Raw genomic sequence first — 12,082 nt, 5'->3', positions numbered from 1 at the left:
AAATCAAATAGCTTGGAGAGCATGGAAGCCTTTATAGCTGTCTCATTGGATTTCCGTTCATTTCTTGTACATTAAATGGGACTTTTTACCTCATGGGAAACTGTTGTTTCTACTAATAAAATGTTTTGAAGATTTGGATAAAAGCACTTATTAATTAGGGCCTTTAGTACATTGTATTACCCAGAGCTCATTAAAAATGCAGTGCCTCTTCTTAATTTGCATTTTAGTGCTTTACTGTAATTTGTGGTAAGCTTAAAACCAGGTCACTGTCTGTTAGTGGGGAAGTAAATATTTTGCTTTGTTCTGTGAAAGTGCATGATTCAATCAAGTGCCAAAAGGAGTGGAGGAGTGGCCTAGTGGTTAGGGTGGTGGACTTTGGTCCTGGGGAACTGAGGAACTGAGTTCGATTCCCGGCACAGGCAGCTCCTTGTGACTCTGGGCAAGTCACTTAACCCTCCATTGCTCGCCGCATTGAGCCTGCCATGAGTGGGAAAGCGCGGGGTACAAATGTAACAAAAATAAAATAGATACTATTGGAGATTCTACATGGAATGTTGCTACTATTGGAGATTCTACATGGAATGTTGCAGTCGTTACAAAGCAACCAAAAAGACTAAAGGCTAGTGGAATAGCAACATTCCATGTAGAATCTCCAATAGCAGCAACAGTGGAGGAGTGGCCTAGTGGTTAGGGTGGTGGACTTTGGTCCTGGGGAACTGAGGAACTGAGTTCGATTCCCGGCACAGGCAGCTCCTTGTGACTCTGGGCAAGTCACTTAACCCTCCATTGCCCGCCGCATTGAGCCTGCCATGAGTGGGAAAGCGCGGGGTACAAATGTAACAAAAATAAAATAGATACTATTGGAGATTCTACATGGAATGTTGCTATTCCACTAGCAACAACATTCCATGTAGAAGGCTGCGCAGGCTTCTGCTTCTGTGAGTCTGACGTCCTGCAGGACGTCAGACTTACAGAAGCAGAAGCCTGCGCGGCCACATTGCTGATCTGCAAGGGCTGACTTCTACATGGAATGTTGCAGTCGTTACAAAGCAACCAAAAAGACTAAAGGCTAGTGGAATAGCAACATTCCATGTAGAATCTCCAATAGTAGCAACAGTGGAGGAGTGGCCTAGTGGTTAGGGTGGTGGACTTTGGTCCTGGGGAACTGAGTTTGATTCCCACTTCAGGCACAGGCAGCTCCTTGTGACTCTGGGCAAGTCACTTAACCCTCCATTGCCTGCTGCATTGAGCCTGCCATGAGTGGGAAAGCGCGGGACACAAATGTAACTAAAATAAAAAAAAAATTGTGGATATGTGCAGTGCCGTAGCGAGGGCGGCTGACACTCAGGGCGGGTCGCAGCTGCGCACCCCCCCCCCCCCCCCCGAGCGCATTTTTACTGCCATTCAAAAGCGGGGGGGGGCGGGCGGGAACGCCGATCTGCCCTGAATGCACGCCGCTGGGAGCTGCATCGGCTCTGCTGGTTCCCTGCTCTGTCTACCCCGGAACAGGAAGTAACCTATTCCAGGGAACCAGCGGAGCCGACACCCCCTCCCAGCGGCATGCACCTGGGACGGACTGCCCCCCCTTCCTACGCCCCCCCTTCCAAGTGCCCAAAACAAGCAGCTACACTACCACAGGCCATTTTTCAGCGGGCCTTAGTAAAAGGACCCCTTAGTATAAAATGAGGACCCACAGTCCTTTTAGTACTAACAGAGAGAGCAAGGGAAAGGGAATTCCTACAAAGGAATCAGAGACCTTGGCTTGGCCACTCTTTGGAAACGGGATACTGGGCTAGATGGACCATTGGTCTGACCCAGTATGGCTACTCTTCCGTTGGGGAGGGGGAGAGGGGAAGAGGAAAGCTGAAAAACAACTATTTTGCTGCAAGCATATAAGGAAGCTGTTCTGTAAAGATTTTTCAGGGGCTTTACCCAGGATAGATTTTTACGTTCCTGTATTGCACAAGCCTTTGATCTAAGCGATCTCCAACGCGGCATCTGTTAGCTCTTGGCTGAGATGTGAACTGTGCCCTTTGTATCCTGTACTACTAAGAACCAAAGATCTATGCTGTTGAAAAAACATGAAACAGGCTCACAGCAGTATAAAGTGAAAAACTTTTAAATGCTTACACAACAACACTCATGTTGTAAGTTGATAAATATCTTAATATTTTTTTTAAGAGTACCCTCAGAAATGTCCACCTATTTAAGGCAATATCATTGGTTTTGCCAGGTGGCATAGCACATCTTTCATAGGGCTAACTCTTATTCATAAGTGTAAGTGCTATTGCCTGAATTTTATTTTTGTTACATTTGTACCCCGTGCTTTCCCAATCATGGCAGGCTCAATGCGGTAGGCAATGGAGGGTTAAGTGACTTGCCCAGAGAGTCACAAGGAGCTGCCTGTGCCTGAAGTGGGAATTGAACTCACTTCCTCAGTTCCCCAGGACCAAAGTCCACCACCCTAACCACTAGGCCACTCCTCCACTGTTGCTACTATTTGAGATTCTACATGCAGATCACCAATGTGGCCGCACAGGCTTCTACATGGAATGTTGCTAGTGGAATAGCAACATTCCATGTAGAATCTCCAATAGTAGCAACATTCCATGTAGAATCTTCAATAGTATCTATTTTATTTTTGTTACATTTGTACCCTGCGCTTTCCCACTCATGGCAGGCTCAATGCGGCTTACATGGGGCAATGGAGGGTTAAGTGACTTGCCCAGAGTCACAAGGAGCTGCCTGCGCCTGAAGTGGGAATCCAACTCAGTTCCTCAGGACCAAAGTCCACCACCCTAACCACTAGGCCATTCCTCCACTCAATCAGCAAGTGCACAATGTTAAAGAAAAAACGTGAACTTATCTTTCAACGTTTTTTTAAAAAAATTTTTAGTAGGAATACTCAGCTTGCTTGTCCAGCTTGCTTACTGTGTACTTCCCAGTAACAAAGTGTAACTGCCCAAACGGCTTCCTGAGCAATATTTCAGGCCTAGTCAAGGGACGTGGCAATTTTTATCCTACATCAATTTACAAGAAATGAAAAATTAACAACTTGCAGAAGAGGCAGCGGTACACAGTCCCCCGCAGAGGCGAGGAGGAGGTCACGCAGTCGTTACAAAGCAACCAAAAAGACTAAAGGCTAATAGGTAAAGATCAGGCAGAGTACCAATAAGTGGCAAGGCAGACAGTTTGCTGGGCACGGTTCTGAAATAGCGTGCCCTTTGCCCTGGAATTTAATGTCTTGCAGCTTCAGGAAGTGCAAAGAAAGAACAAAACAAAAAACATTCTGCATGTGAAAAGCACTGTAGGACCTTCGCCTGAACCTTTTTCAATATATTCCTTGCGGTGGGGCAAAGACCCCATAAGCACATGACACCAGCTGGTACAATGGCACTGGATTTACCATTCTGGTGCTTATTTCCAAACCAGATGTTCCAGTCGGCAGGCTGGTGCAGGAGAAAACGTGACTCTGCACTGTACTGTATTTCATGTAATGATTTTAAATTACACAGATAATTTTATTATTAGTGGTATATCAAATAAACCCGAAACCTGTTTGGTATTGAACCAAGAAGGACGCAGAGATGATGAAAACTTCTCTGCCTAGAATAGCAGACTTCAAGGGGTATCCAGCACAACCAGCAGGACAGTAGGAGAGAAGACTAAAATATTTATTTATAATATTTCACTACAATCAATTAACTTGCACAGCAAAGCTTTTTTTTAACAAAAAATTGTATAACTAGGCAATCAATCTCCATTCAGAGAAAAAGAAAATTAGCTGAGGTCCTCTAATAATCTGGAGATTCCAACAAAGTCACAAGGAGGATTGCAAAAATAATAATATAAGAAATACAAGAGCCTATACTATTTAACAAAGCAGATTACCGATGTCCTCTTCGTGTTTATTTATTTAACACATTTATACCCCACATTTTCCCACTTAGTTGCAGGCTCAATGTGGCTTACACAATACTGTCGAGGCAGGCTCCGATTCAGTAAAATACAAATACACAATATAGTATTAGGCATAAAAGCAACAAAGAAATTAAGAGGGGGCGGTGATAAAAGTCCAGTACGGTCCATAGTTTTGCTGTGTCGCAGGAAGTAGAAAGTTAATTTGGGTCAGGGGGGTAGGCCTTCTTAAACAAGTTGGTTTTCAGTGACTTCCTGAAGTTGTGGATAGATTTCACGGTTCTGGGCAGAGCGTTCCACAGTTGTGTACTTACGTAAGAAAAGCTGGATGCATAACTTGATTTGTATCTAAGTCCATTGCAGTCTGGATAATGCAAATTTAAGTAAGTTCGGGAAAGGCTGGTGCTGTTTCTGGGTGGTAGATTTATAAGGTTCAACATGTACCTAGGAACTTCGCCGTAAATGATCCTGTGGACCAGGGTGCAAACCTTGAAGGCAATACGTTCCTTGGTGGGAAGCCAATGCAATTTCTTCACGAAGGGGTTTGGCACTTTCATATTTTGATTTTCCGAAGATCAGTCTGGCTGCTGTATTCTGTGCGGTCTGACATTTCTTAGCTAGTTGTTCCATTGTAGTAATCTAAATGGCTTAATACCATCGATTGTATAAAGTTGCGAAATACATCTCGTGGGGAAAAAGGTTTTATACGTTTAAAGTTTCCACATTGAGTGGAACATTTTCTTTGTAGTGGAATTTACTTGGCTTTCAAGAGTCAGGTGTTCCGCTATGTTCTCTGGGACAGCAGCCTTTAAACCCCCTATAAGCAGCAGCATGGTGGCAGGTCTTTGTGTTCCAGCCTACACATGTTTTCCTGCGCTCATTCTAGTCCTTCCATGTCCTGCCCTCTCTGTGTCTTGTAGAGTGTCTGTACAGTTTACTTTGAAGTAGACCAGGAGTTTGCACAGTGCTTAAAGACCTGCCACTGTACCGTCTTTAGTTTTGATGAAGATTTGGCTGAATTGGCTTCTATGGAGGATGGCAATGGCGACAGCAGTTCAGGGAAATTGAAGAGAGAGGAGATGCTGAACACCTGGCAGGGTGTAGTAGAAGGGCAGAGATGCTGGACACTTTGAGAGAGTGTAGGGAAGGGGAGAGATGCTAGACACCTGGGGAAAGAGAAGGGAAGGAACAGAGCAGAGAAGGGAAATGCTGGATACCTGGGGGGAGGCAGGTGAGATGATTGTGTTAAGAGTGTTGTGTGTGTTGTGTGTGTGTGTGTATGTGTGTGTTGTTTGTGTGTGTTGTGTGTTGTGTGTGTGTGTGGAATTGCCATTAAGTTTCCACTGACTATTATGCGGCTCTATGAAGAACTGTCTGCAAAATCTATCTTTCCTTTTCTCCTTCCCATGCTTGGAGACACTACATCCAGAGCTCAGGCAGAGGGATTTTTCTCACTTTCCTCTAGCTCATAACTTAGATAGTTAATAGTTTATTAAAGCTTTCTATACCGCTTTAACTGAACAACAGGACAAAGTAGAGAAAGAGACTATTCAGAAGCATTTTGGAGCTTAAAAGACCTCTGGTCTATGCAAAAATTACTCTCCAGTGATAAAGCACGATATCTTTGTAGAACACTGTTGTATATATGTGCACACATGTGCAAGCCAGTATGTGCTTACAAGAGGAATCTGATCAGTGACTGAAGAAATAATATAATTAATGCATTATTTTGCCACAACCCACAATCAAAGGATTAAGATTACTACTCTGACTGCATCATATGTATGGGTGTGTACATTTTCTTTTTTTTCTCACACATGTAAGAAAGCACTTCTAGGCTGCTTCAATTTCTCCATCCACCCAGGCCACAACAACCACCGTGAAAATCCACCAATCAGGGTGCATCATGCGCTTCTCCCTTAGTGAAATGACCTTGAGGCATATTTTCAAAGCACTTTGGAAGGCTAAGTTCCATAGGTTTCTATGGAACTTTGGGAGGCTAAGTGCTTTGAAAATATGCCTCCTTGACTTAATAAGGGCGGAGTCGTTTTCAATAACGTCAGACCTGGAAAGTGCTGAAAAATCCCTGCACAAGCCTGGTTCTCTCTTCCTCTTCGCTTCGGGGCAGAGATACGGGATGCAAAGAACAAACTTCAGACCGCTCAAAACAAGGCAGCTAGGCTTATCTTTGGAAAAACGCGATTTGAAAGCACAAAACCCCTTTGTGAAAAACTACACTGGCTCCCAATCAAAGAACGCGCATTGCTTTCAAAATCTGCCCTCTGGTTCACAAAATTATTTACGTTGAAGCCCCGGGATACATGACAGACTTGAACGACCTACCAACTAGAAACACATCCGAATCAACACGGACGTACCTAAATCTGCACTACCCAAGCTGCAAAGGACTCAAATACAAATCAACTTGCGCGTCCAGTTTCTCCTACATAAGCACACAACTGTGGAACACATTACCAAAAGCCTTGAAAACTACGTACGACCACCTAAACTTCCGAAAAAAAAAACCTAAAAACTAACCTGTTTAAAAAGGCATACCCTACCAAAACACATGAAGTCCACACACACTAACAGAAATGCATCAATACACCCTCTTCTAAATTCTCTTACCCCGTATTTTCTCCACAATTAATACTCCACCCACATATAAAATTGTTATACTCTAAGGTTTTCGTGCTATTGTTCTATCGCCCTATCTTTTCCCCATTGTAACATTCCATTGTTTCTATGCTCCAAATGATGTTTTGACTTGACTTTGTCTTCCCATAACTCCTCATATTGTAACCCATAATCGTACTGTAACACATTGTATTTCCATCTTCCACAATGTATTGTAAGCCACACTGAGCCCGCAAATAGGTGGGAAAATGTGGGATACAAATGCAATAAAATAAAAATAAATAAAAAAATAAATCCAGCATAATTGCCTGATCTCTGCAACATAACAAAACTAAAGTACGTAATGGACAAAACACAACTCTTCCGTTGTACGATTCCCTAGTGTGGCTGTGCCACATGAACTTTATCTTACCACAACATCACTTTGTATTTGTTTACACCGGGGTCTGTAATGCCTCTCCGGTACTATGTAAGCCACATTGAGCCTACAAATAGGTGGGAAAATGTGGGATATAAATGTAACAAAGAAATAAATAAATACATAAATTCCTCAAAGCAAAAGGAAGAAGCGGCAGCCCACCCCATCCTCATTTATCTTCATATTACTACTTAATGTATATTATCCTCCATCACTTTTTGTGCAGTTAATTATAATAAGTTGTTGGCCTCACTGAACCTGATCTATTACGATAGTGTGGGATATAAATGAAATAAAGAAATAAATAAATCTAAAGCCTTCACATCAGCTAAACTATTCAATACACAAGAGAATTAGTATCTGAAGCCCACTGCTCTGCTGAAAATAGGATCCAATTTCCAGGGTTTTAGCTTCTAATAAAGGGCTTTACAGGCTCTCACTCCTGAAACAGCAGGGGCTTCAGTCATCAGGAGGATGGGTGAACCCACCGCTGAAACAAAATAGCACAGAAACAAGATTATAAGCACCCAGATTTAATCTATGATTTGCAGAAGAGGTGAAGATAAAATAGCAGGGTCTCTAGTTCATTAAGGGGCCCTTTCACTAAGCTGCACTAAGCACTACTGCTAAAAATGCCTTGCCACGGGGAGCGGGAGCGTGTCAGGCACGCCAAGTGGAGATGTGAGCCCTTGTGCCCGACGGAGAAAGAATTCCCACCGAGCTGTCGGCCAACCCCGAGTTCCCCCTGTGTCTCCCTCCGTTCCCCAGGGGTTGAGCCCCCAGGTGCGGGAAGCCAACAGCAGGAAGAACTGAGTCCAGAAGAAAGTCCACGGAGCACAGCCAGGCAGCAGGCAAGAAGGTCCAGGAACAAACGGTGGTCAATACCGGGCTGCAGACAGTAGAAAATCCAGGATCAGGCAAAGGTCAAAACCAGGCAGCAGACAGAAGCAAGTCCAGAATCAGGCAAAGGTCAATACCAGACAGCAAACAAGAAGAACCAGAAGCACTGCAACTACCCAGAGAACTGAATAGAAGCCGAAGCGTGGGAGGACTGGTGGCATGGCTTTAAATAGTGCAGGAATTAGGCCCAAACCTGCACAGCTGTCTTCAAGATGGCTGCCCCCCAAACGGAGACACCCTCAAGCCCAAACATGGGCTTCCTTCCTGCAGCTGCCCAACACCAAGATGGCCGCCCCATCCTAAGACGCCCACCTCTGAGATGGCCGCCCTCTCCTGGATATGCCCAAATCCAAGATGGCCACCATCTCGTCAGATGCCCATACCTTGCGCAAGCAGGGAACATGACAGAGTGCTCAGGCATCCCATGGTAATTTGGGAATTGGGACACACTACCACTCACTAAAATATCACATTTATTTTTAGCATGCCGGGTGGGTCTGGGGGATGGAGAGCGAGTCTGTTCTGCACTAATCAGTTAGCGCAGCCATATTGCCTGTCATTAAAATCATCTGTAGTACTTGAAGCCTAGAGGGTGGCCAATGTAGCGTCAATTTTTAAAAAGGGTTCCAGGGATGATCCAGGAAATTACAGACCGGTAAGACTGACATCAGTGTTGGGTAAAATAATGGAAACTATTATAAAGAATTAGATTACTGAATACATAGACAAACATGGTTTAATGGGGCAGAGTCAACACGGATTTACGGAAGTCTTGCCTTACCAATTTGCTTCATTTCTTTGAAGGCGTGAATAAACATGTAGATAAAGGTGAGCTGGTTGAGGTAGTGTAGCTAGATTTTCAGAAAGCTTTTGACGAAGTCTCTCATGAGACACTCCTGAGAAAATTAAAAAGCCATGAGATAGGAGGCAATGTCCTGTTGTGAATTAGGAACTGGTTAATGGATAGAAAACAGAGGGTAGGGTTAAGTGGCTCTTTTCTCAGTGGAGGAGGGTGAATAGTAAAGTGCCCTAGGAATTTGTACTGGGACCGATGCTATTTAACTAATTTATAAATGATCTAGCAATGGGAATGACAAGCAAGTTGATGACAAGCAAGTTGAGTGGAGGAGTGGCCTAGTGGCTAGGGTGGTGGACTTTGGTCCTGGGGAACTGAGGAACTGAGTTCGATTCCCACTTCAGGCACAGGCAGCTCCTTGTGACTCTGGGCAAGTCACTTAACCCTCCATTGCACCGTGTAAGCCGCATTGAGCCTGCCATGAGTGGGAAAGCGCGGGGTACAGATGCAACAAAAAAATAAAAATTACAGGCCTCTTACTAAACCGAGCTAGTGCTTCCTGCGCGACAAATGCGACATGGCCCATTCAAACTGCATGGACAGCGGCACATTGATCATGCTGGGATTCGTTAGCACAGTTTAGTAAAAGAGGCCCTACATTTGCAGATGACACAAAATTATTCAAAATTGTGAAAATGCATGCAGACTGAAAAATTGCAGGAAGACCTTAGGAAATTGGAAGACTGGGCATCCAAGTGGCAGATGAAATTTAATGTGGGCAAATGCAAAGTGATGCATATTGGAAAGAATAATCCAAATCATAGTTACCTGATACTAGGGTCCACCTTAGGAGTCAGCACCCAAGAAAAAGATCTAGGTGTCGTCGTAGACAATACGCTGAAATCTTGTGCCCAGTGTTTGGCAGCAGCCAGAAAAGCAAACAGAATGCAAGGAATTATTAGTATAGGGATAGAAAATAAAACAGAGAATATTATAATACCTCTGCATCACTCCATGATGCAACTTCATTGAGTATTTGTGTGCAATTCTGGTCACCATATTTTAAAAAAAGGTTTAGCGGAATTAGAAAAGGTTTAAAGAAGAGTGACCAAAATGATTAAAGAGATGGAACTCCTCTTATATGAGGAAAGGCTTAAGAGGTTAGGACTCTTTACCTTGGAAAAAAGAGACAGCTGAAGGAGATGTGATAGAGATCTTCAAAATCCTGAAGTTGCATGGTAATACTTTCAAAATGAATAAAAAGAAATATTTTTTGCTCAATGAATAGTTAAGCTCTGGAACTCATTACCAGAGGATGTGGTAACAGCAGTTAGTGTATCTGGTTTTAGAAAAGGTTTGGACAAGTTCCTGGAGCAAAAGTCCATAGTCTGCTATTGAGATAGACATGGAGAAGCCACTGCTGTCCCTGGGATTGGTAGCATGGAATGTTGCTACTCTTTGGGGTTCTACATGGAATGTTGCTACTATTTGGGGTTCTACATGGAATGTTGCTACTATTTGAGATTCTGAATGGAATGTTACTACTCTTTGAGGTTCTATATGAAATGTTGCTACTATTTGGGTTTCTGCCAGGTACTTGTGACCTGGATTGGCCCCTGTTGGAAGCAGGATACTAAGTTAGATGGATCATTGGTCTGCCACAGTATGGCTATTTTTATGTTCTTATATACACACAGTATGACCTCTTTCCCGATAACGGGTGAAATGTATGAACCATTACATATGCATGCACTACCAGGAAAAATGCATATAATGTACACTGTATACAAATAGTGCACACGGTTATCAGCGAATGACATTTGTTTCAAATAGCAGTCCATCCCTGGACAAGAAAGAAAGCCATAACTACTCTGAGTAAACCTTTCTAAAAGGAACAGAACTGGCAACAGAGGGCAAAGTATTCATTACTTATTATTACTATTATTTCTTGAGTAATACAGTGAAACCTCGGTTTTCGTCGACATCGGTTTTCGTCTTTTTCGGTTATCGTCGATTTGTTACGCTAAATTTTTGTCTCGGTTTTCGTTGGTCACCTCGGATTTCGTCAGCGTTACCTCAATAATTTCTATATGCTGTATATAGCAAGGGCTGGGATGAGTATACAACATCCGGGGAACTTCCGACACTCCTTCACTTTGCAGCCACGCGAACAAAACCCTGCCTTCGCTTTGAGAGGAACTCCTTGTGTACAGGCAGCGTTGATTGAGAGATAGGGGCCAGGATTATGTGAAGACTGCTCGCGCTGCCATGGTGCCTCAGTTTTCGTCGATAATTTTCGGACGAATTATCGACGAAAACCGAGGTTTCACTGTACTAATGTGCAGAGCCTACAGTTACTTTTGCTTATTCTGTGCCTAAGGATGCCCTTTCAAATCCCATAGACAAGCTTTGCTGCCCATCTGGCCCAGAGATTTATAATTTGTATTAAAGAGAAAATGCAACGTTCAGGCAGGATGCAACACACAGTTTTAATGTTCTGTTTATTTTGTATTTTCATTTCAGACAAAAACTGCAGCACATTAGAAATACCCTTAATTGCTTCCGAGTCAATTCTAGTGCCCCAAAGTGGGGGTGGAAGGAGATTAAGAAGTTTTGGAAAATTGGCAAACTGAAAATCATTTTTTTTTTTAAATCCAAAGAAAGCTAAATCCTTTCCCAGGTCTGCAATATATCATATGCACTGAGAAAGGAGGGGGATGGAGCCTTGTATCGCTGGGCTCGGAGACTAATTTGCAAGCATTAAAGATACACAGAAAAATGTAATTTGGTTTAAATGAAGAATCCTAAGACACACTTTCAAAACTGAATAAGACTGGAAAATACCAAAGCCCAATTTATATGCCAAGTTTCTTCCTCTGGTATATGAAGTTTGTTTCAGTTTTGAGTGGCTGGGGAGCACATTTTTGCCACACTTTATTTACAAAAAGAGACCTGTGGTAGCTGTCATTGAATGGGAGAGGTATTCGTTTAAAAAGAAATACTCAAGCCTCAATACAGTTTTACTGAAAGTTTTCTTTAATGTTTAAAGAGGGATTTTTTTTTGTATTTCTTTAGTGGGTCCTAGACTTGTTTTCAAAATAAACAGTTCACTTTGTTCTATGAGCAGTTTCCATTTAGATGAAAAATAAATTTGAACAGACATAAGAAGGAAAAGTGTGTGGTTCTGGGAGTTTGATCACTGAAATCAGGATGGAATGCATCATAGAATGGAGTTTTGCACCTGTATTTGAGAAACATCATGATAGATTTAGTGGTAACCCTTGTGTAAATAGTCCAGAGAGATTGCATTCACGTTGTAGTCAGCATAAATAGTTAACCCACTGGATCCTGACTGCTTCTAAAACATGTCCAGACCTTCCATTTTTGTAATCCACTGGAGTATTCGGTGGAAA

The 12,082-nt window shown here is 42.9% G+C and overlaps 1 long non-coding RNA gene across 1 annotated transcript in view; it reads left to right on the top strand.

Annotated features, from left to right (window-relative positions):
- LOC115482233 overlaps positions 1-12,082 on the top strand; it is a 66,003-nt gene that overhangs the window by 21,298 nt on the left and 32,623 nt on the right. The window lies entirely within an intron of this gene.

The sequence above is a fragment of the Microcaecilia unicolor genome, chromosome 12 (genome assembly GCF_901765095.1).
Source record: "Microcaecilia unicolor chromosome 12, aMicUni1.1, whole genome shotgun sequence".
Taxonomy (NCBI): domain Eukaryota; kingdom Metazoa; phylum Chordata; class Amphibia; order Gymnophiona; family Siphonopidae; genus Microcaecilia; species Microcaecilia unicolor.
The sequence above is the reverse complement of the archived record's forward strand: the minus strand, read 5'-3'. Positions and strand labels throughout refer to the sequence as shown.